Source organism: Podarcis muralis, chromosome 9, assembly GCF_964188315.1.
Source record: "Podarcis muralis chromosome 9, rPodMur119.hap1.1, whole genome shotgun sequence".
NCBI lineage: Eukaryota > Metazoa > Chordata > Lepidosauria > Squamata > Lacertidae > Podarcis > Podarcis muralis.
The window spans coordinates 13,488,916-13,514,030 of NC_135663.1; the positions used below are offsets into that span (position 1 = coordinate 13,488,916).

A 25,115-nucleotide genomic window follows, 5' to 3' on the forward strand; every position below is an offset into this window, starting at 1 on the left:
TAACCTGTTTAACTATTTCACCTCCAGCACTCTCATATGTTAACGTCACAGCGCCCCCACCTTTATTTCCTGCCAGAATCTTGGAAGGAAAGGTGGCCGCAGCGAGGGTGCCAGAGCGAGAGGTGCTGAGAGGCAGCCGCCTGCCTGGACGGGCACTGAGGCTCGGCTTGCGCGCCTCCCTGCCGAAGAGCAGCGCTTTGGCTGGGGATGGGCTTGGCCGAGGGCGCTGGAGGTGGCAACAACAGTCGGAGCTCCCTGGAGCCTTGGCCTGCCTGCTGTTAGCCATGGCAAATGGCAGCAGGTCCAGTAGCTACTCGGGAGTAGGCAGCAGCAGCAAGATGAACAACCCCAGCAGCACCAGAAGCAACCTGGATGCGGACTCCTCCTCGATGCCTGCCCAGGGGATCAACACAGTTAATTTGGGGGCTAAACTACATTTGGGGGCGCTGGGCAGATCTTTGCACCCTGGCGCCGCATGTGCTAAAGACGGCCCTGCTCACTCATCAGTATCCTCAGTGACCAACCAGTCCCTGGCACTGGGAATGCCATTCATACATGCATCACTGGGGTAGCTCGAGAAGGAGAAGGGCTGTAGCTCAATGGAATGCATTCAGAAAGTCCAAGCTTCAATTTCTGGATTACGTACCTCCAATAAAGTTTAGAAAAGGGCCCTTGAGAAGCCATCCCTTACCCCTCCTTTGTAAGCCACTGCAGCCTTAATCCAACACTATAACCACTGCACCATGCTGTCCTTTTTAATAACATAAAAACTGGTTCAGAAGGAGTCCTGTTTCCCATAATATATGCATACAGTGGTACCTCAGGTTAAGAACTTAATTCATTCCGGAGGTCTGTTCTTAACCTGAAACTGTTCTTAACCTGAGGTACCACTTTAGCTAATGGGGCCTCCTGCCGCCGCCGTGCAATTTCTGTTCTCATCCTGAAGCAAAGTTCTTAACCCAAGGTACTATTTCTGGGTTAGCAGAGTCTGTAACCTGAAGTGTCTGTAACCCGAGGTACCACAGTACATAAATTCTGCAGACTGTCAGTTCTGCTTTCAAAAGGCCTTCAATGGGGAATAAGTCTGCATAAGACAACCATCTCCTTCTCTGGGGTAGCAGCTTACGGGGTCAGGCTGTAAGCAGAAACAAACAAGTTTTTTTAAAAAATGGGGGGGGGACTGCTTAAAAGACTTTATTTTTAATGTTCTCTTTTTTCTGAGAAGAAGCCATGAGGTCAGCGTCTTGCTCTTATTTCCAATAATCATGTCATGCGCTATTTATGTTAGACAATGAGCTTTTATCCATGCTGCTGTCGGGGGTCCAGAAATCGGCTGACTTTTGTGCCAACCCATCTTCCCCTTCCCCTCCCCCACCCCCAGAAAAGAATCCATCACCAGGACACCAACAAAAGTGTTTTATAACTCTCAAAATAAGCCTGTAAAAGCGGGGGACAGAAGGAAGCATCTGCTGATCGGGGATCTATCAGCGGACTTTGGGCATCTTCAAAAACAGCAACACAACACTGCTGGCTAACAAAGAAGCTAATCTTAGTGACAAATGAAAACACTTCTTCCTCCTATTTGACACCGGTCTACAGATTACTAGCAAAATCCTTCATCACCTGCCATATGCTCTTCTGTTTCAGGCTTTCAAATATTTTGAGATAGAGATAGAAAACTAACACCAACAGACACTTTATTTAGCCTTAGTTTGCACGTTCTTTGTAGATCTGAAGGCAGATGTCATTATGTGTTGGACTGGTCATGTTGTGCGGATGCCTGATTATCGTCCTCCAAAGCAACTGCTCTATTCTGAACATAAAAATGGAAAGCATTATGCTGGTTGTCAACAAAAGAGGTTCAAAGACTCTCTCAACGCAAATCTAAAAAAATGTAGTATAAAGACCGACAGAGCTGGACCATAAAGAAGGCTGATCGCCAAAGAATTGATGCTTTTGAATTATGGTGCTGGAGGAGACTCTTGAGAGTCCCATGCAAGAAGATCAAACCTATCCATTCTGAAGGAAATCAGCCCTGAGTGCTCACTGGAAGGACAGATCCTGAAGCTGAGGCTCCAATACTTTGGCCACCTCATGAGAAGAGAAGACTCCCTGGAAAAGACCCTGATGTTGGGAAAGAGGGCACAAGGAGAAGGGGACGACAGAGGACGAGATGGTTGGACAGTGTTGTTGAAGCATGAGTTTGACCAAACTGCAGGAGGCAGTGGAAGACAGGAGTACCTGGCGTGCTCTGGTCCATGGGGGTCACGAAGAGTTGGACACGACTAAACGACTAACCAACAACAAAGACCGACAACTGGGAAACACTGGCCTCCGAGCGCTCCTATTGGAGAACAGCCTTTACCAAAGGTGTCATGGACTTTGAAGACACTCGAACTCAGAAAGCAAGGGAGAAACATGCTAAGAGGAGGGCATGCTTGGCAAACCCTCACCATGATCAACTCCTGCCCAGAAACCTATGTCCCCACTGTGGAAGGATGTGTGGATCCAGAACTGACCTCCACAGTCACTTACGGACTCACTGTTAACACCGTGTTTATGGAAGACAATCTTACTTGGCTATGAGTGATTGCCGAAGAAGAAGAAGAAGAAGAAGAAGAAGAAGAAGAAGAAGAAGAAGAAGAAGAAGAAGCCCTGCATGCAGAAGATCCCAGATTCAACCCCTGGCATCTCCAGGTAAGGTTGTGTGAAATCCAGAAAATCTGCTGTCAGTCAGTGTAGACAATACTGAGGTGATACACATTTGTGGTGGATAAGAGTACGAGCCGCAATGCCTGTATTCAGTCTTCACTGTGAGATGCCCTGTGCTGCTGAATGCCAGTTCCATAGCCTGGCTTAGGGAGGGAGACATGATGCTCACGCGTGCAGCGCCAGGATGTTGTGAAGTCATGTGCACAACAGCAGTCCCCACCACCACCAATTGCCCTCACAAGCTGGCGCCTCTGGCCCTAACTGTTCATCTATGAAAAATTTCACCGCCTGCCGCTGATTCCAGTTTCCCTACAGTAGCATGAAAGGTTCACATCAGGTTGTGCAGAAAGTAAATATCTTTAGGAGGGGGAGATTTGTTTGTCCGTCCTCACAGAATGCTGCTCACACAGTCTTCTGTGTGCTTTCAGTGCTGGTCAACATTGCAGTATAATAATAATAATAATAATAATAATAATAATAATAATAATAATAATAATAATAATAATAATAATTTATTTATACCCCGCCCATCTGACTGGGTTTCCCCAGACACTCTGGGCGGCTTCCAACAGAATATTTAAAATACAATCGTCTATTAAACATTAAAAGCTTCCCTAAACAGGGCTGGCTTCAGATGTCTTCTAAAAGTCTGGTAGTTGTTTTTCTCTTTGACGTCTGGTGAGAGGGCATTCCACAAGGCGGGTGCCACTACCGAGAAGGCCCTCTGCCTGGTTCCCTGTAACTTGGCTTCTCGCAGCGAGGGAACCGCCTGAAGGCCCTCAGCGCTGGACCTCAGTGTCTGGGCAGAACGATAGAGTATGTGTTCAATAGCATGCAGAAGTAACTGCCACCTTGCTGCTGCATGCGAAAGCACATCTTTCCATTCCTTTTCCACAAACTAAAAAAAAAAAAAAAGACATAAGAGAATTCATCTCCTTGTCCAAAGAGGAAAGCTCATTTTCTGTCCAAAGAGGAAAGCTCATTTTCTGCTTTGTGGACGAGTGTTTCTACATCAAAACTCAAAGCTTTCATCCCATGCTTGAGGCAACTGTGGATTATATGGCATTTGCAACCCCCTTTTGCTGCATTGATTTCTGATGTACTGACCTGTGTTTCCCAGAGGCATTGCCAGTCGCATAAGGATAAACACTGTGAATGTTGGAGAACGGTGTTGCAATTGCCTCACAATTCTCATTGCAAAAATCAAGCAAGTAACAATGCTTAATTCCCTGTGGCACAAAAATGACACATAATTACTTGGGAATTTTTTCCTGTGTCCCTTGTGGGAGGTGTCAGATCCAAAACGTTTTCTGGTTTGCTGGTTGCTTTTGGCAACCCTCGAGGTATATTTCATTGCCATTGCAGAATAATGCAATATTCCAGGAAAGAATTTTGTTTCCGCACTCTCGACTTATATAACTTCACTGGTGGGAAATACTGTGGTAAACCTGCGATGAGTCACGTTACAGGTTTGTGGGGCGGGGTCAGCCTGGGTGATACACATGGGTCCCTTCCAAACCTGTGATCAGGTGTATGTAAGGTTAGAATCTTTTAGAGGAAGGAAACCTGCAGAGCCAGTCAGATGAGTTTCTTCGTAAGATAATAGCCTGAGCTGGCCAGTTAAATACTGCCATTTGCATGTCCAAAGAGGTTGCCCTGTTGCCATAGAGACAACTCCCCTCACCTGGATGGCCTCAGGAGATTCCTGGAAACTAAGGTCAGTTTCTAGAGACTCGGGGCCAAACATGGTGGGTTGGCATACACATTATACCAGAGGTCAGCAAACTTTTTCAGCAGGGGGCCAGTCCACTGTCCCTCAGACCTTGTGGGGGGGCTGGACTATATTTTTTTTTGGGGGGGGAGAACGAATTCCTATGTCCCACAAATAACCCAGAGATGCATTTTAAATAAAAGCACACATTCCACTCATGTAAAACACCAGGCAGACCCCACAAATAACCCAGAGATGCATTTTAAATAAAAGCACACATTCTACTCATGTAAAAACACGCTGACTGTCCACGGGCCAGATTGAGAAGGCAATTGTGCTGGATCCAGCCCCCGGGCCTTAGTTTGCCTACTCATGCATTATACCTTTAAAGCACATTTGAATCACATTCTTTCTCTCAAACATTTCTGGACACTGTAGTTTACCTCTCACAGAGTTACAGTTCCCAGAAACATTTAACAAACTACAGTGCCCAGAATCCCTTGAGGGAAATAATGTGCTTCAGATGTGGTTTAAAGGTATAGTGTACAGCCTAACACACACACACACACACACACACACACACAGAGAGAGAGAGAGAGAGAGAGAGAGAGAGAGAGAGAGAGAGAGATCGATGGGTCACTTTTCCTCTGCAATCGCTCAGTTAACAGTTCAATTTGTGAGTTTTGCAACAAGTGTGGGAAAGTGGTGGTTGGGTACTACAGAGTCAGAACTGATTGGGGAAGAAAGCCCTAGAGATTTGACTTGCAAAACTCTGTACAAATGTTCATTTTGAGCAGACTGCAGGACCACAGCCAGCTCCTTCCTTAGCAATATGAGCTCTTTGTATTCTTCTGCATTGCTTTTTTTCTCTCTCTCCCTCCTCTTTCTGGACAAATAAGATCTGGCTCCCTGGAAATCTGAGAGGGCCAAACCGGCTTGGCTTCAGCAGCAGAAATGATCCACTCTCAGCCTGGGAGTTCAGGAGTTTAGTGCAAAACTCCGCCAGCTGCTCAGCAAACTATATGAGGCAAATATTTGCTTTGTAGGTGAGTGTGAATTTTCAAGGTGGTTTTAACTGGAGTCTGTGATAAGGGAATTTAAACAACTGCTGTGGCGGATATGCATAACTCTCCTGAACAACAAACAAACAAACAAAAACCCCAAAAGCTGCAGGTTTGGCATAATATTGTAGTTTGTGCCCTACAAACATTGCATGGTTAGTGCCAATACAACTTGCCTCCAGAATGCCAGTATTTTGTGGGAGGAAGTCAAGCGCACATCAGAAATTTGAGTTTGTGCAGTTAAAATGGAATAAGTACCCTGTCCCTCTGGCACACAAAAGATATATTTTGTGCCTTTTAAAAAAATATATATAAAATCCAATTACTTACTAGTCAGAGCTCTTTGGCATAGAGAGAGAGAGAGAGAGAGAGAGAGAGAGAGAGAGATGCTTGTAGGGTATGAAAATAACAAAGTATTTCTAGGAAATGCATAACTTGGATATAAAACGTTTCTAGTTCTAACCTAACTAATCTAGAGAAGCCAAAGGCAACCATGTTTGCTCCTTCGTTCTCAGAGGAAACATCCAAGGTGACTGCTCCTGTTGAGGTTTGAGAGAGAAGTGTGAGGAGGAGGAGGAAATTGGAAGCAGGATACAACCTAAGATGTATCAGTCTAAACATCAAAGAGACAGGGAGGTCAGCGAAGAAGTCAAAGATGCGGGGGCAGTCCAGGAATCTGGAGGTCCCTTGCTTTATCTGTTTTAACCCCATGCAAACCCCTCTTCTTCAAGCTGAGTTGCACCCAAATGTCCAACAGAAACGCCCTGAAAAGTCTGGGATAAATGAATAGCGAATGGGAAGACCTACCAACACGGAAAAAGCAAATGACAATGTTCCTTGTTTAATAGCTTGCCATAAGCAAATCAGAAAGGATGCTCAAGGAAGTCTGGGCATTATTATGTCACTTGCACCTAAGCTCTGTACAAGCAAATCAGTATGAACATTCAATAAATAGGGTGTCTAGAGGAGCCCATAGATGTAAAGTACGCCAAAGCAGGGCAAGATTTGCGAAGGAAAGGAGCAAGTGAACATCCCAATCACCAATCCACTGTAATTTGAACTGGAATGTTTCATTGGCAATGAGACCTTTGAGTCGTAAGAATTCTTTGCTGTCCTCAAATTTCCTTTGGCTTCTCACAAACAGATACAACATTATCCGTTTTAAAATGTGCATGGTCTGTGGTGATGGCCACATTTCACATTCACTTCTCCCTGCTTCTTGGTTTTCCATTCTTCATTCAGTTCTCCACATTTCTGCAGGAATTACCTTTTTGTTGTTGTTTTTAAATCCTCATGAAAATTCATCAGTCAAGTTTCTTCTAATACACACACAAACTTACATGCCATTTTATTACCCGGCACGACATTTTTTGCAAGCCATTTCCCTAATGTAATGCATTTTGTATGTCATCTTCGCTAATATATGCATTTTATTTATGAATTTTTGTACACATGGGTTGAAGCGCTGCTTCACAAAATTCAGAGCTGTGAGAACTTTGAAGGGTAATTGAGCTTCATTTTGCATATTGGTTTGAGAAGTCAGAATCAGGTAGCTCCTCATAAAAATGTAAAGTCAACATTTCCCCCTGTCTCTAATGAGCTGTGATTAAACTGTTTACAGCTCAGTGCAGTGCTTACATGTCCCAAAAACCTCCATCCCTACTGGGTACCACCATGAATGTTGTATGAGATGTTAACGTATTTGATTACAATTTACGGGAAGATTCAGTATATGCTTGAAAAATATTCCCAGACACTTTGCCTTTTGAAAATGAGTGTATTGTTTAGAGTTTTTAAAAACCCACCTCCAAACCATAACTGTGAATAAAAAACCCAACAATCTTCCTGCCGAGAATGTTAATAAAGGATTAATCTAAGCACACTTACTTGGAAGTAAATCCCTTTAAATCCTGCCCCATTGCACCCAACAAAGCATAAATAGAACTGATGCAATTAGAATTATTTGGGTATTTATAATCAATCTTGCCAACCTGTTTTTCTGCTGCTGTCTTTTGAGGTCAAGTTCTATGGGAACAGTTGTCAAGGAAACCTGTGATACCTGACTTTTCTAACAAGGAGCTCATTCTGTCAGTTTCCCCGATATGGGCAGCTTAGCTTTTCATAGATTCTCATCCCCTCCCTCGCTATTTATTAAATCAGGGACCGTGATTTCTTTGCAAAAGATGAACGCACATTTTCTGAAGTGACACCTGCATCCTTAAATGCATTTTATTCCCCAAGGAAATAATTGCAAAGTAGTATGTTGCACTGTCGGTTTTCTTCCAGAACCAACACCTATGGTTCCCCACCCCCCACGCCCGGTAATACTTCTAGTTTAATGCCAAAATGTTGGATTCGGAGCTTGGGAAGTGGATGTGCAGATTATCTCAAATCCAGATTCAATGCTCTCCAATCACAGGTACCATGAAACAACTGACTGGGAACATAGGAATGTAGTTAAGAGAACTTTGGTTAAAAATTTGGGCTTGAGAGGCTACGTATTTGTGTTTGTTTACTACTTCATAGAATGAATGGAAGAAGCAGCAGTAGCTACAGGGCTAAAAAGATGCAGTACAACCCTATGCGTGGTTATTGAGAAATATGTCCCGTGGTGTTCAATGGGCCTTATGCTCTGTTAAATGTGTTTAGGTTTGCAGCCTTAGCTTGCGAAATTTAAGTCTTGAGGTGGAGGGAGATGGCCTTCAGAAATACATGGAAGCTGGAATGAGCCTGGTCAGAAAGGAACTAACTACTGAAATTATGATACAGAGCTAGTAAATGTACCCCAAGGAATGGACATGCCTGTTCTGCGAATTTTGTGACTAACTGCAAATAAGCCCGGATCAGAGTGATTAGGGAGCTGGAGCAAATAAATTATAGGTGGCTGTGGCTGTCTTTGTGGCTATTTTTATATATATTTTTAAAAACCGAAACAAAAACAATTATTTGGGCTTATCTTCCCACTGAAGTGTCCAGCCAGGCTTAAACTGATATATTAGTCATCACAGATTCTCTTTTCCCCAGGGAAAATCAGTTCTGGGAAAGAAGTTGGCTACTTCTTACAGAAAATTCCCACCACTTTCCCCCAAACTCCTACAGCATCCGTGACATCAGAAGCACCATGGAGATGAAGAATTTACTTCGGATATGGGTTAATTACCACTTCGTTTGTTATGAGCAAAACCATGGTCTCCTGATGGGTTTTGCCTTTACAATATAAGAGTAGATATTCAAGATCTAGTCACACTTAAGGTAATGGGCCACAGTGGCGTAAGGTGGGGAGGGGCAATGGGGGCTATTGCCCCGGGCACACAATCGGGGGGGGGGGGGCACAAACCAGGCACCTTGCCTCCTCTACCCACACCTCAGAGTCCTGCCTGTCCCCAACACAAGTACAGTGGTACCTCGGGTTAAGAACTTAATTCGTTCCGGAGGTCCATTCTTAACCTGAAACTGTTCTTAACCTGAGGTACCACTTTAGTTAATGGGCCCCCCTGCTGCCGCAGCGCAATTTCTGTTCTCATCCTGAAGCAAAGTTCTTAACCCGAGGTACTATTTCTGGGTTAGCGGAGTCTGTAACCTGAAGCGTCTGTAACCTGAAGCGTCTGTAACCCGAGGTACCACTGTAGTGGCTGAACAAACCAATATTTCCTAACCACTCTGCCTCTTCTGCCATGCCCCTTCCAACTGATGCTGTTGTAGGCCAGAAAAATGCAAGCCCGCCCGGTGGTCCAGGCAGTGGTATTTATAATATTTCAAACAAAGCATTTCAATTTCCACCAATCATATACATCATTACCTCATTTCAATGTTTAATACACATACACAATAAGCACTGGCAATTTCTGCTGATTTAAGTTCTGATTCCCACCATGTTGTGTTAGTGTGCATCATGTAGCAACTTATGTTCTAGCTTTGAGCTGTATCTTTGTGATTCACATATTCGCTGTATTTCTGCCCCAAGGGGAGGGGGCGGCAACTTGCAAAATCGCCGGTTTCATAAAGTAACAGGCTGCCATAACTTCTCTATTAAAAGCACACTCAAGGATTTACAGGGGTACACATTGTCACATTTATTGTGGCCCTTTCGGCCACTGCCACAATGCAACACACTCGGCCTCCCCCTTTTTCTTTTCCTGCTCCTAGCTCCTCATCTTCCTTTAATTTGATATGCAGCCACACGACTTGGTATTGCTTGCAGATTATTACTCCAGTGGCACGGAAATGGAGAACACTATGCAAATTGCTCTGGGGGGAAGCGTTTAAGATAAGTATTTAACAATGCATGTTAGAAGCCGCCTAAGAGCTCCTAAGATTGGCGTGCCAAAGCTGCAAACTGAAGCCACAGGCGCCTAACCAACTTCCCGATGATTTATGCAATGTAAGGTTGCCAAGACCACATTTACAGTGTGGCAATACCCATCCCATGGTGCCAATTGTTCGTTTTCTCATATTATTAATACTTAAACCACACACACCCAAAACCCTGTAATTCTGTACCCTGGGAATAAGTGTCACTGAATGCTCAGAATGTTTCTGAGCAGACATAGGTAAGGTTGCTCTGCTAATCTTTATGTCATTAAGGCTGCAGTCCTATACACCCATGGGTCACCAAGGTGGCACCCACGGGTGCCCACCTGGCCACAGAGGCCTTCTTGGAAGCCCATAGGTTTTCCTCTCCCTGCTGAAACTAAGCCTGAAGGCAGCATTCATTTGTAGCCAGCAGAATAGGTTCCGTGGTGTGTGATGCCCACAACGGTTTCTCTGGTTTACAAATGTGCCCACGTGGCCCCAAAGACATGGCAGGTCACTTACCTGATAAATGCAGAAGAAATGCTTTCTCTGCTCGCTCCCTCGTCGGCTTTCAGTGAATTAGGCACATGAGCATGAGGTAAGGAAGACAGAAATGGGAGAGAGGGGGTGGGGAAGAGGAGTGGAAAAGAACATTTTTTCACAGGCACCTAACAAAGAACAAAGAAAGTCTCCAGAAAAGGAAATGTGGGGAGGGAAGGAGAGAGAGAGAGAAGGGGAACTCAAATCCCAGCCAAGTCCAGCCTTGACAATGAAAGGAAAGGGAGTAAAGGGATTTTGACGAATTTTCAAGAAGAGAAGATCCTGTGTTGTTTTAGGCTGAATTCCGAGGCGTTTGTCGCTCCTTCCGCCCTTTCGTTGTCGGCGTTTTTAAAATGGGAGCAAGCTATTCAGGTGGCCACATCTAGAGGGAAGGTATGGACAGTGGCGAAGCTGCATGCTCCAGCACTGGGGGTGGAGAGCAAGTGGGGGCATGGCTGGCACGCATCCTGGGGGTGTGGTGCGCATCCCGGGGGCATGGCATGCCGCCTGTGGGGGCGTGGTGTGCGTCCCGGGGGCATGGCGCACCGCCCATGGGGGTGTGGCGCCCGGTACGATGGGGAGGGGGTGTGGCGCGTGTCCAGAGGGGCAGCCGTGATGGTGCCCCCCTCCCCAATGGTGCCGGGGACAGTGCGCTCCCCCTGCCCCCCATTCCTCCGCCAGTGGATACACAGAGGTGCTGGCGCTCTTGAAACAGGGGCGAGTCTGATCTCATGCGGAGTCGCTGCCTGGCACGAAGTTACCCAGTATCTGGGCCGGCTCACCCATAAGGCAAAGTGAGGCGAGGCGACTGCTTCGGGCGGCAGGATCCACAGGGTCAGCAGATCCAGCTTCCAAGGGATGCATTGCCACCTTGGAGGCCAGATCTGACACCTCCTCAGCAGCAGACCCCCCCCCCCCAAGCTGCCTGTACAGCAGCTTCTCAATGAATAGGAAGCACTGCTGGGAGCAAATGTTGGGGGCTGCCCTCTGGGTTCTCCCGGGCTTTGCTCCTGCCTGGTGTGTTTTGGAGTGGTCCCCTTCCCCCCACAATGGCCTTTGATTCCCATTTCATCCATCAGCTAAGGTTGATTTGATTCCCCCTCTTATTCCTGATGTAGATCGTTATTCTCCCCTTGAAGCTGGTGTAGATATTCAGTCCCTCCTTCTTCCCTGGCTGGGAGAGAGGGGCACCATTTTGTGGTTCGCCTCAGGTGCCAAAATGTCTTGGGCCAGCCCTGCCCAGTACGCATTGCATGTTGGGTAATTTTATGCCAGGCAACCCCTTTCTCTTGGAGCCAAGCTGCTCCTATTCAAGAGCGGCAACTGCAGTAGCACCGCTGTATGCTTTGCGGTGCAAATTTGCGGCCCAGGAGGAAGGCGACTAGTGAGTAGCGACACTGAGGCGCAGCAGGGATGGGGGCCCTGTGAGCTCCTGGCGCACCTCTGTCACCAGTCTTGTGAAGAATTTTCCATGTGGAAATGTGCTATTATAAATGCCAGCCACTGCTATTCGTGTCCATCTACACAAAGCCAAGACCTTCATTTCAACCCAGCCTAATTTTTTAGTGCAGTATAGCTCTGTCTAAAGCCATGGTTCCCAAGTGGGGCACATGCCCCACAGGTGGGCAATTTTACTTTTAAGGGGGGGCAATTCGTGAAAGAGTTATTAACAGTGAATGGCCTTTTAGGCTTCTTCCATGTGAATAGGAGTTCACTTTTTGAATACAGTGGTACCTCGGGTTAAGTACTTAATTCGTTCCGGAGGTCCGTTCTTAACCTGAAATTGTTCTTAACCTGAAGCACCACTTTAGCTAATGGGGTCTCCTGCTGCTGCCGCACCGCCACTGCACGATTTCTGTTCTCATCCTGAAGCAAAGTTCTTAACCTGAGGTACTATTTCTGGGTTAGCGGAGTCTGTAACCTGAAGCGTATGTAAACTGAAGCGTATGTAACCCAAGGTAGCACTGTAATAAGAATTATTTGTCACCTGGGTGGGGGGGCATCAGGATTTTAGAGATGCTTAGGTGGGGCAAGGCCAAAAAAAGGTTGGGAACCACTGGTCTAAAGCATCCTCTTAAATTCTGCCACACGGACTGGACATTGACTCAGAATGATGAGTGCCACCTAGTGATTATTTTGGGGGAAAGAGCTCCAAGTGAGACAAGATCAACACGCAAGTGTTATCACTACACAAAGAGGCTGGATCTAAATAGCTGAATTATACCGCTTAGTTGCCAAAATGGCTTCTGAGCTGTTTACTGGGGCACATCCAATCGCAGTCTAGTGATATAGCCACACGCAATTAAAATACACAACACGGCAAATTCCCGACACCCAAAATTAATGTAAATTGAGAAATAACCCAGAGAAAGTAGATTGAGAAACTTACAAGTCGAGAAGAAATGGCTGCTATGAACGATGACCAACACGAGCTCCGCAGTCTAGTCACCTCAGAGCAGGCGACACTGCTTCAGATAGACAAATCCTGTTCTGCTTCTATAGATATTTATGTATCTCCAGTCCCACCTTTGTTGTCCCTGTATTGATTTTCAGGAAATCCTGTGCACTGCTAGCCAACCAAAACATACCCAGGAGGCTGCTCCTCCCATAATGAGTTCAGCACTGGCTTGGTTTTCCTGTTACTTTGCGGCTTAATAAGTGTCAAAAGCAATGGCCCAAATTATTATAAGTAGTAGTCTGTTTGTGTTACGATTGGATAAAACATTGCCGCACTTAGAGGGGCTCAATTACGCAGGGAAGTTTAATGGGGTGTAGGGCAAAAGGGACGCGGGTGGCGCTGTGGGTAAAAGCCTCAGCGCCTAGGGCTTGCCGATCGAAAGGTCAGCGGTTCGAATCCCCGCGGCGGGGTGCGCTCCCGTTGCTCGGTCCCAGCGCCTGCCAACCTCGCAGTTCGAAAGCACCCCCGGGTGCAAGTAGATAAATAGGGACCGCTTACTGGCGGGAAGGTAAATGGCGTTTCCGTGTGCTGCGCTGGCTCGCCAGATGCAGCTTTGTCACGCTGGCCACATGACCCGGAAGTGTCTCCGGACAGCGCTGGCCCCCGGCCTCTTAAGTGAGATGGGCGCACAACCCTAGAGTCTGTCAAGACTGGCCCGTACGGGCAAGGGTACCTTTACCTTTACCTAGGGCAAAAGAACAAGCAAGCCAGGCAGGTTTTGAAGATCAAATTGTCGGGATAGAGAGTTTTATTCAATAGCCTCTAGTGACAGGAATGAAAGTTCCAGGGTAAAATTCAGTGGTGTCTCTGTGTGACCATTATAGATTCTGCTCACATGACTGGATTTCATCTTCTACCCATGGTATCCCCTACCTCCTCCCACCCCATGTGCACCTAGAAGTTTTGGGGAGAGGTCCTCCAGAGCAGATTTTGAGAACCATGGGAGGAGAGAAAAGAGAAGTCCTGTTGTGCAAGTCCTGATGTGTGCTCCTGTGATGCTGGATTTTGCCCCCAGGCAATGGGGCAATGGCCTGAATGATGCAGTAGAAGGGATGTTCCTAGATCTCTAAGAATCTAATAGACAGGTTGCCACCCAAAACATGTCTTTAAAAAAAATGGTTTGTCTCCTCCTTGGCTGAAATGCAATATCCAATTACAGTGGTGCCCCGCAAGACGAATGCCTCGCAAGACGAAAAACTCGCTAGATGAAAGGGTTTTCCGTTTTTTGAGTCGTTCCGCAAGACGAATTTCCCTATGGGCTTGCTTTGCAAGACGAAACGTCTTGCGAGTTCTTGCGAGTTTGTTTCCTTTTTCTTAAAGCCGCTAAGCCGTTAATAGCCGCTAAGCCGCTAATAGCCGTGCTTCGCAAGACGAAAAAACCGCAAGACAAAGAGACTCGCGGAACGGATTAATTTCATCTTGCGAGGCACCACTGTACCTGGGTGTAAGCTCTTTCGGACTCAGGGGCTTTTACTTCTTCTTCTTTTTTTTTCTTTTTTCTTTTCCCCTTTTATTTTATTAAAATTTTTATTGATTTACAAAAGTGTGTGTAATGTCTCTCTCTCGTATCCCCCCCCCCCGTTATGTACTGAAGTTCTCACCCTGGGCCAGCAGGGGGATACTGTAGATAGTTATGCAAATAAGGGATCAAAAGTGACATTCAGTGATTAGATAGTTTTAGAAAGTTGTTACAATTATGTGTACTGGAGCTCTATATAAGCAGGCTGGCTGAGCCCTTCAGCTCAGTTCTGTTCTGGTCTCTGGATAAACAAGAGCTGTTTGAAGAATTGCTGTGTCGTCTAATATGTTCACCCACAACTTAACACCCCCCATGTAACATTTTTACAAATCAGTTTCATAGAGGCTTTTACTTCTGAGTGGGTTTCACTATTAGGATCATTCCAGAAGCAGAATTCCCAGCAAGGGAAGAATGGATACAAAAACTTATGGAATCTGCAGAAATGGTGAAACTTACCGGAAGAATAAGAAATCATGATAACAAACTTTTTATAAAAGGATGGAAATGGTTTATGGAATATTTGCAGATAAATTGCAAACAGATAAAAACATTAGCAGGATTATTGTAATAACCTGCAGTCATATAAGAGCATATATTTATATTAAATGAGCAAGTTAAATGAATTTGGATATGCAGAAGTATCAAAAAATAAATTTAAGGAACCGCAGAAAGAGGGGGAAGGAAGTCAAATTTTGAAATGTGAAATTGATTGTAGAATTAATGAAATGTTTAAAGTTGAAAAGTATACATAAAAAACTAAAAAAACCTAAAAACCTTTTAGGATCTTTCCAGGGGGGCAGGACTTAATTTGCAAAGAAGTCATTGAGATGACACAAAATGGACATTGGTAGCAGGTGATTTTTGAAATACTTATCAAAAATCCAGTGTGGTGTAGTAGTGTAGTGGTTAAGAGTGGTAGTCTCGTAATCTGGGGAATGGGGTTCGCGTCTCCACTCCTCCACATGCAGCTGCTGGGTGACCTTGGGCCAGTCACACTTCTCTGAAGTCTCTCAGCCCCACTCACCTCACAGAGTGTTTGTTGTGGGGGAGGAAGAGAAAGGAGAATGTTAGCTGCTTTGAGACTCCCTAGGGTAGTGATAAAGCGGGATATCAAATCCAAACTCCTCCTCCTCCTCCTCCTCCTCCTCCTCCTCCTCCTCCTCCTCCTCTTCTTCTTCTTCTTCTTCTTCTTCTCCTCCTCCTCCTCAGGGGTATGACCATCGAGGAAGCAGATCAGCAGGACAGCATGAGTCACATGGTATTCCTTGGTCCTGATAATGACTTTCAGTTTAGGTTGGCCTGAGCATTTAGGAGACGGTCTTTCCTGGCTGTGGATCACCTTTTCCTTGTCATGCTGTCAACTGGAGCTTGGTCCAACATGCCCTCCGTTGCATCTGGTCTTTCTATTTCATGCTCCAAAGAATTCAAATAAAGCACATAGCTATTTGATCAAAGGCAAGGGAGAAGTAACACTGTGGGCTTCAGGAAATTGGAAAGAACAGCAGCCTTCAGCAGCAGAGGTTTCCAGAGCAGTTTTCTGCAGAAGTCCACATGCCCAAGTACTGGAAACATTCAGTACGTTTTTATCTATTCATGAGCTTTTGGCAGGCGATTCGCAACCATCAACCCAAGCACTGCTTTATGCCGCTGAGGACTAGACACTTATTTGGAACAAAGTCTGGAATTCTCCTAAGACGCATTTCAGATTCATGGTTTATTTAGTGCAGCAAACTTCCCCCTGGGGACGTCTTCCTGGAATAAATGATTGCTTCGGATGCATGAGACCAAATACTTATTTGCAAAACATAATTGCTCTTAGGTTGTATAGTACTTTTATCTTGCAATGTGATTTACGAACTTTATTTTGTGTCTAAGCCCAGAAGACATCCTTATAGCTTAACTCATAATTTCCCCCACTTTACAGATGTTCGAGCATCTTGCCCAAGGCCACAAAACAAGTCAATTTCAGAGATAGCAACCTGGCTGAAATTTGACTAGGTTCCTTGAGGGCTGTTGGCCAACCACTATCAGGCTAGCCTACCTCCCAGTGGTGTTGTGAGGATAAAATGGGAAGGAAGAGTCGTGTACACAGCTCTGGCCTTCTTTGGGAAAGGTGGGGTTTTAAAAAAAATAAAACAATTAAATAAGCACACATTTCAGCAAGACTTAATCCATGCAGCCCACTTTCAAACAAACAAACAAAACCTTCCAAGTCAGATTTCAAATGTGTTCCCTTCCACAAATTCAAGGAAGACAAGAGTGAGAATACTCACTCAGCCATCAAGCTGAGTTACTGACTTTCAGACTTACTTAATGTGACTTTGAATTATGGTGCTGGAGGAGACTCTTGAGAGTCCCATGGACTGCAAGAAGATCAAACCTATCCATTCTGAAGGAAATCAGCCCTGAGTGCTCACTGGAAGGACAGATCCTGAAGCTGAGACTCCAATACTTTGGCCACCTCATGAGAAGAGAAGACTCCCTGGAAAAGACCCTGATGTTGGGAAAGATGGAGGGCACAAGGAAAAGGGGACGACAGAGGACGAGATGGTTGGACAGTGTTCTCGAAGCTACCAGCATGAGTTTGACTAAACTGCGGGAGGCAGTGGAAGACAGAAGTGCCTGGTGTGCTCTGGTCCATGGGTCACGAACAGTCGGACACGACTAAACGACTAAACAACAACAACAACAATGTGACTTTACAGGAGCTGCTAGAAAGTGAGATTAAATCCCCACCCCCACCCCCAATTTTATGTGTTTTTCTGAACCACCCTTACTCAAATAAAAAACAGGAGGGAGGCAGGGCAAACATGTTAATAACTGTTTATTATAAATCACTCAAGCATTTACATGTCTTTCATAACATATTAACACTGATAAATGCCTGCTGGATGAAAAACAGGAGGAAATGTTTTTGTTCGTTTTGTTTACAGTCATCGCTTAATGAGGCATTAGAAAGACATTAACAAACCAGACTGGATATTTTTTTTTCCAAATCAAAACCCGTCACAAGAAATCTGGCTTTCAATCTCATTTACATTACAAATAAGTCTCCACGCAATTCCAGAGAAGGGGGACTATTAAATCGTGATTCAAGAAAAAGCACGTTCTACTGACACTAGACGTGTTGATGCAAACTTGTTTTTTGTTACTTATAAAAGGCGGGCACTGGCCCCAATCCATCCACATGCACGAAACAGGGATTGGTCCTGCTGTCTGTCAAAGGAGATGCAATACGTGGGTGGAAGGCTCGTTACATTCAGCAGTAAAACATACAGCACTCTCTAATGCAAAGAACATAGGAAGGAAGGAAGGAAGGTGCCTTAGAAACTGAATCAGACCAGCCATCACTCTATAGTTCAGTATTGTCCACACTGACTGGAAGCAGTCTTCCTGGGTTTCAGACAGGAGACATCTCCATCCCTACCGAAAGATGCTGGACATTGAAGGAAGGACCCTCTGCATGCAATATCTTTGCTCTACCCCTGAGATACAAAGAGTTGGGAGCGTAGCGTTTGGCTCCTATTGCCTCCTGTTGCTCTGTGGACCCCTCCTCCTGTTAGAAGAATTTTAAGGTCTTAGATATATAATAAATGTTCATAAATGTACCAAGCAAACACGTACATAAATACATAAACCACATGTCTGAAGCAGCACAGGAAGACAGTCCTGAAACCATTTTGACTCCCAAACTGACCAAATGTTTCTCTGCAAGAAGGGAGGAGGTGAAAAAACCCTCCTTGTTACAGGAATTTAGTAATCACCATTTCAAAGGAATGGCCAAACTACCAGGAAAGGCGTTATCAGATAACCTGGCAGACAGGAAAAACAACAACATTCAAATTTCTGTTGTAGACCGCCTTTTCTGTGATGTAGGTATGATGTTTGTGGGGGGTGGTCTTGGGTTACACCCCTTCTGTGATGTATGTATGATGTATGGAGGGGTGGTCTTGAGCTTCAGGGCAGAAAAATGTCTATATAAGGGCAGGCACACCTTTGTTCAGGGTCCTCCTCCGTCCTTCTGCATGTGAGGGGAGCACTCTGTTGCAACAGATCAATAAAGATCAGGCTTACTAGCTGCTTTGCTTTTCAATATTCTCTGGTTGGCCTCTGTTATTTTCTTCTACCAATAGGGAACCCATGTAAGGACTCTATACGGGCTCTTGGATACCCCATATGGGGAAAAGGATAGATTTTGTTTACAACACTCCTCATCTTCCCAATTCTGAGGTGGGGTACCCAGTGCAGACACACACACACACACACACACACACACACACACACACACACACCCCTCCGCTGCTGCTGCTGCTGCTGCTGCTGATCAGATAGATTTGTGGGAGGGCAGAAGATCCACAGTAACTACTCCCTGTAAGTCTGGATATGTTTGCAGTCATATGCATAAAACTCAAGTCCCGTTTGATGCCAAGGGGTTTGGAGGTCTTCAGAGTCTCCACAAAGACCTTCCCCACCAATCCCCAGCTTGCCCCATTAATTCTGAGGGGGGCTGTTGGCAGGTTTCTGATGTATGGTTCATCACCTCAAATTCTGCACACCAATGAATTTGGTGTCGGATAACCAGCATGGCCAATGGGAACCCATCGAAGAATCCAAGATGGCCGTTGTAATGGTTCTAGGGGTTGCGCGTGCGTAAGCAGGTGCCTATCTCCCCGGCTGGGTGCAAACACCTGGCTGGGTTGCCAAAGTGAACCTTTTTCTGTCCGTACAGCCACTCACCCGTGGCTGACTCAATCGCTGGCAGAATCCGTGAGTGGGCGTTTCTTAAACTTCTTCCAGCAAAGAAGTTCTTTGACGCCTAGTCTCCGCCTACCCTCTCTGCGCGGAAGCCCTCTGCGCAGGGAGGGCGTGGGCAACGGAGGACCCCTACTCTCCTCGCTGGTCCCAGGCAAGGAGTCATGAGACCGCCTCGCCAGTTCCCCCACCTGCCCCCCTTCTCCACTGGTGCTATGCTGATTCTCTTCCCTAGAAGATGGGCTGCTCCTCCCGATCCCTGGACGCTCTCTGGAATCCCTCTGGCTTTCGCTCTCCCCTTCCAGTACTGATGGCAGTTCCCTGACATCCATCTACTTGCGTCTTTCTTAAATTCTTCAGTATGAGCCAAAGTCACCTCACTACACCAGGAAACCGGGCATCCCTGCCAAAATCATTGTCAGAAGCATTACAGCATCTTTTGGCTTGTTCCTGTATTTCAGAAGCCCATAGGCTGCATCCTGCCTCCCCCCAATTTTTTGCAGCTCCTTAAACAACCCCCCTCAAATTTGTAGCATACAGTGTATACAAATAGAGTACACTCTAAATGTAAGTTATGCTTACAGCCACCACAAGATCCTTCGTGCACTGCGTTTATTGGAAGCCTCTAGCCAAAATGGACGCCATCTTTCTGTAAAAAAAAATAAACCACCCTAGAACTGAGAATAACAGAATGAGGAATGGAAGGAGTTTTGAGATTTTCACAGCCTCTGACACAGTAGAAGGATTCAGAAGGCCTAAACAGCCCCTGAGGGAAAGAGAGATAGCCAAGTCTTTAATCTAGAACTGACATGACTTTTCAAATGGGGGGGGGACACATTATTATTATTTTTTAATAATTTTTTATTGGTTTTCCAAACACAAAATAAAAACAAACAATACACAATACACAGACATACAAACATATAAACATGTATAACTTCATAGTCTTATTTTCATACACCTTACTTCCCGGACTTCCCCATACCTCCCCTTTTCTGCATCCTTGTTTTACATTTCTTCAGCAACTCCTCCAATTAACTAATTATTCAATTCAATTTCTTTTAAGTTTTTCTTTAACTTATTGATTACAGCTGCAATTCTCTATTTGCCAACTCCTTGACATCTTAACACTCCTCAATTTTACAACAATTTTAAAGATATATTTTAAATTTCTTCCAGTCTTCTTCCACTGTCTCTTTCCCCTGGTCACGGATTCTGCCAGTCATCTCCGCCAGTCCCATATAGTCAATCACCTTCGTCTGCCATTCTTCCAGCGTGGGTAGTTCTTGTGTCTTCCAATACTTTGCTAAAAGGATCCTTGCTGCTGTAGTGGCATACATAAAAAACGTCCTATCCTTCTTTAACACCAATTGGCCCACCATGCCCAAGAGAAAAGCCTCAGGTTTCTTAGGAAAGGTCCTTTATGAAGCATCATTTTCTAATAGCAATTGTGCGTATGTTTGTATTTATTCCAAATCAGGCTGCAACGCTACACCCACTTGCCCTGGTGTTATGTACTGAGTTGAATAGGATTCAGAATGCAGCAGTCTGATTGGTCCTAGAACAATAGGCTTCAGAATGCAGCAGTCTGATTGGTCCTAGAACAATAGGACCCAGAATGCAGCAGTCTGATTGGTCCACAGGAGCCACCCCATCCAGCTTCAGGTGGAAGTGAATCCGCAACCTGATTGGCCTACAGGAGAATCCTGGAATTAGCCAATCACGTGGGGCCCATTGTGTAAATAATGTATATAAAGCAGACATTCTGGGGGAACTTCCATTCCTCCTCACCACTATGAGCTGAATAAAGAACATGAAATTCACTCTCGACTCCGAGTATATTTCACCAGGAAAAAGATTTATTGAAATCTATGGGACTTTTGAGTAGGCCGTGCTGTGTCAAGGCGTGTGGGTACACAGCTTCAAATTTTTGTGACCAATTCTGCCTCCGCCCCTGATGCGAAACACGGTTTTTGAAACTCAGTAGCTTTTAAAACTCATGCATTGTTTCCCTAAAGACCAAGGAAGGGGAAACTGGAGACATCCTAACAACTTTCAGCACCCTTAATTTTCCAGGACTGCAGCCTTATATTCTTATCTGGGTTCTTCTTATCACTGATAATAAATCATGGGTGGTTTTCTTTTCTTTTTTGCCGTAATTTTGTTCGATGCTCTAATATTGCGATTATGGTTGAAATGAATATGGGAAGAGACGACTGAGGCGGGTTCTTGCTGGGATCTACAAATGGCCACATTACACAATCTGTGTTTCCAAAAATCCAAAAATCTGACAGGGTTGTCAATTCCATTGCAATTCATTTATCCATCAGCAGCTGTCACTGGCCACAAAGGATACTGTAGGTCTTTTTACCCTAACATAAACTGTATACAAGGAGTAATAGTCACTCCCAAAGCTACATCAACTGCCTTTTAAAATATATTTTGCTTGGAAATCTATATGTACTGTACATCACATGCAGCAGATTAGCATAACTTATAATCAGCTCTTATGTTTCAATGGTCAAAAAGTTGTGTGTTGTGGGTTTGTGGGTTGTTTTTTTTTTAATGGGTGGATTTAAATATCTACTAAATACAGAATTTTTTTAATAAAAAATGTGCACGCCTTAATAGCCTTAACGCGTTAGAATAGAAATTAAGTATCCAAACATTTAAAATGAAGCTTTATTTGGTTTTAAGACGTCATTTAGCTGTACACATTTACAAATGACAATGCATGTGTGACAACAGAATTAATCATTTAAACATACCGATTTTATTTTTTGGCCCACAAAGCATATCGATGTTAATACAAGTAACCTGCTCTTGAATAAATTAACTGCATATTCAACAACGAAACAAAGCCAAAAAAAGAAGAAGTAAAAAAATAAAACCAGAGGAGCATTTGTCTTGCCACAATTTCTTTGTTTCTTTGAATAATGACAATTTTTCACTCCTCAGCTTCAGAACTGTTTAGAAATCCTTTTGTGTGTGCCAGGTGCTTGTCATTACAGATCACGCTGCACCTCAGTCCACAGTGCGAACCCCTATATGTGGGAAGGCAGAAGTTTAAGTGTGGTCAAGAGGAAATGATGATACCCCACAGCGACCAGAGAGATGAGAAGGCCACCCATTTTCTTCTTCCCAGCTTGCCCAACCCAATATCCTGAAGCAGAACCAACATGGCGACCTCCGGATTTCATTACACCACAGCTCCCACTATTCCTGAAAGTTGCCCATTGTGGTTAGGACTCATGGGAGCTTAAGTTCAAGAACATCTGGAGGACGCTACAATGGCTGCCCATGTGAGAGATCCGCAGTTGAGGAAAACTCTCTCCCTACCAGAACATTGGCAGCCATGTCTTCAGCGTTATAGAACTTGGAGCAAATCAGAGACTATTTTGTTCTTCAAGTGGGGCTCACTTCCTTAGCAAACATCTCCAGATGCTCAGAGAACTTGGGGTCAAAATACCCTGTGAGGCATGCTTCTGTGTGTGCAGCCTCTTCTCTCCACACCTTGAATGTGGGCACACATATCCCGATTTTATATAAATTGGTTTCATTCATTTCCCCCCAGTTCTCCTTTATATGGAGAAACAAGCATGAATCACCATTGTGTATTTCCGGATACGAGGAATACAAATGGTGACAACTAGTCAGGTGATATGTCTCTGAGGAATTTGGAATTTTCCACAAAGGAGCGAGGAAATGTTGATATAATGTTTAACATCCCTTTCTTTATATGATTGAGTTGACTGTGCATCCAGTCCTTCTCCTTTCTTATCTGATACAGTACACAGGACTCCAGAAATCTGCATTACCACTGTGAACAGGTTTACCTATTCATGATAGGCCTCCTTTCCCTCAACTGTCACCTGGGGTAACCATTCCATCGGACTTCCTCAGTAGGAGAGCTAGGAAGTGGGGCTCATTCCACCAGCTTTGCTAAAACACCAGCTCTCCCAGGCACCTCCTAACCCTGAACTATGCCAGCTGGTCATTATAACTGTTTAAGAATTGGTGCCTGAATTTGATTTTTCCCCTCTTCCCATTTAATTTTCTCATTTAGCTGCATTTTTTCCATGTAGAAATCCATATTTAAATACATACCCAAATGCCCATTTTATCACAAAATATGTATTTTAATATGTATTTTATTTTAATATACATCTTTTAAAATGTGTTTAATTGAGCCAAATTGCATTTGATTGAGTCGGCTGGTCTAGATCTCCCAGATTGTTTATGGATTTCTAAAAATGGATTTTGTTATACTCTTATTTTAAAAGGCACTGTTTGTGTGTTTTGTTGCTGTATTTTGCTACAGTAGTCTTGATAAACCTATACTGTATTTGATGCTTATGGTTTGTAGACCAAATAAACTGAACTCGAAGGAAATGCATTTTAAAAATGCATTTTGGTATTGTTTTTTAGCTGACAATTGTACTGCAATATTCAAAAAGTGTGAAATCTGAAGGCTAATTATGCTCTGATTTGTATGCTATATTGGTCTGAATACAGGCCACACTTTTCAGCTAAATCTGACTTGCATAAAACCTGAGTGTGAACCAGAAGCACAGTCTAACACATACATAACCCATGATTTAAGTAATCTCATTTTAGGGGTTTGGCCCATATTTGGGGACAGCTTATATTTGAACCAATACGGTTTACATTTGAGGGGGTTGCAGATTGAGTCAGTTTGCTTTAAACATGTGAATCAACGGAAATATCCCTCCATTTTGATTTCACATACACATTTCTTTGCACACACAGAGCTATCTATCCCTTTTCAAAATTGATTGGGAAAGCCGTCCTCAGTGGGCAAGTCCCACATGTGCCTTTAAGCCCGTGCCAACAAGAAACGCTAGAAAAGAAAAAAATGTTGACAGAATTACTTCAAATAAAACAATTCACTTGCGCAAACTATGCTTTTAAAGAGCAACCAGTTCCTTCATTCCACTAGAGATTACAATCTGCAGCCATATTTATTGGGCGTAGTCATGAGGACTCAGTCAAGTCAAAAGATCTACTACATTTAACTATAATATTAAATAATATGTAACTTTCAGAAACACCATACTTAAGACAGCTAAGAATTTAGGCTATATCCATCCATGATTTAATTCCACTAAAGCAGTAGTTTTCAAACTGTGTTCTGCTGGGGAACCTTGAAGGCCCTGTGGGGCCTATCAAGGGTTCTTCAACGTGAAGGCCAACATTGGTGGACAAGCTATCTTCAGAGGCCCCTTCTTCACTCTACATTTAAAACCGTATCATAATGCTTTAAACAGGCGTGGCTTCCCCTGAAAGAACCCTGGGAAATGTTGTTTAATGAGGGTGCTGAGTGTTGCTAAATGTAAAGGAACCCCTGACCGTTAAGTCCAGTCACAGACGACTCTGGGCTTGCGGCGCTCATCTCGCTTTACTGGTCGATGGAGCCAGCGTTTGTCCACAGACAGCTTCCAGGTCATGCGGCAAGCATGACTAAGCCAGTTCTGGCAAACCAGAGCAGCGCACAGAAACGCCGTTTACCTTCCCACTAGAGAGGTACCTACTTGTCTACTTGCACTTTCGAACTGTTAGGTTGGCAGGAACAGGGACTGAACAACGGGAGCTCACCCCGTCGCGGGGATTTGAACCGCCGACCTTCTGATTGGCAAGCCCTAGGCTCTGTGGTTTAGACCACAGCGCCACCCGTGCCCCACCGTTGTTAGGGGACCCCTATTCTGCTCTCAGAGCTACAATTTCCAGAGTTCCCTTGGATGTGGGACTGATTGCTGGAGCTCTGGGAGGACAACAAGAGCTGCCCAGGATTCTTTGGGGGAAGCCACAGCTGTTAAAAGTAGTACAATACAGCTCTGAATGGATAGTGAAGATGAGGACAAAGAAAGTCTACTTACCAGTACTGATCTTCTGCCGCAATGTACAGCTATAGGGGAGTGTTAGCAGCCGCCCTCCTGACTACTGCTGTTGCCACAGCTTATGAGGCTGGGGAGAAGTGGGGTGGTTGCGAGTTTGGGGCTGCATGGATGCATCACCCTCAATCTCACTTCACCCCACCCTTGTCCAGGT

At 44.7% G+C, this 25,115-nt stretch overlaps 1 protein-coding gene across 4 annotated transcripts in view; it reads right to left on the bottom strand.

Moving 5' to 3' along the window:
- TMEM150C (transmembrane protein 150C) overlaps positions 1-12,725 on the bottom strand; it is a 60,461-nt gene extending 47,736 nt beyond the window's left edge. Inside the window, exon 1 of one of the 4 annotated variants that reach the window (XM_077933774.1) lies at positions 12,707-12,725. The gene's annotated coding sequence lies outside the window, so the exon portion shown is untranslated. Of the gene's footprint in view, positions 1-10,299; positions 10,449-12,706 lie in introns of those variants that run through there. The other 3 variants (XM_028743775.2, XM_028743770.2, XM_028743777.2) reach the window with 3 other exon arrangements.
- Positions 12,726-25,115: the final 12,390 nt, after the last annotated feature.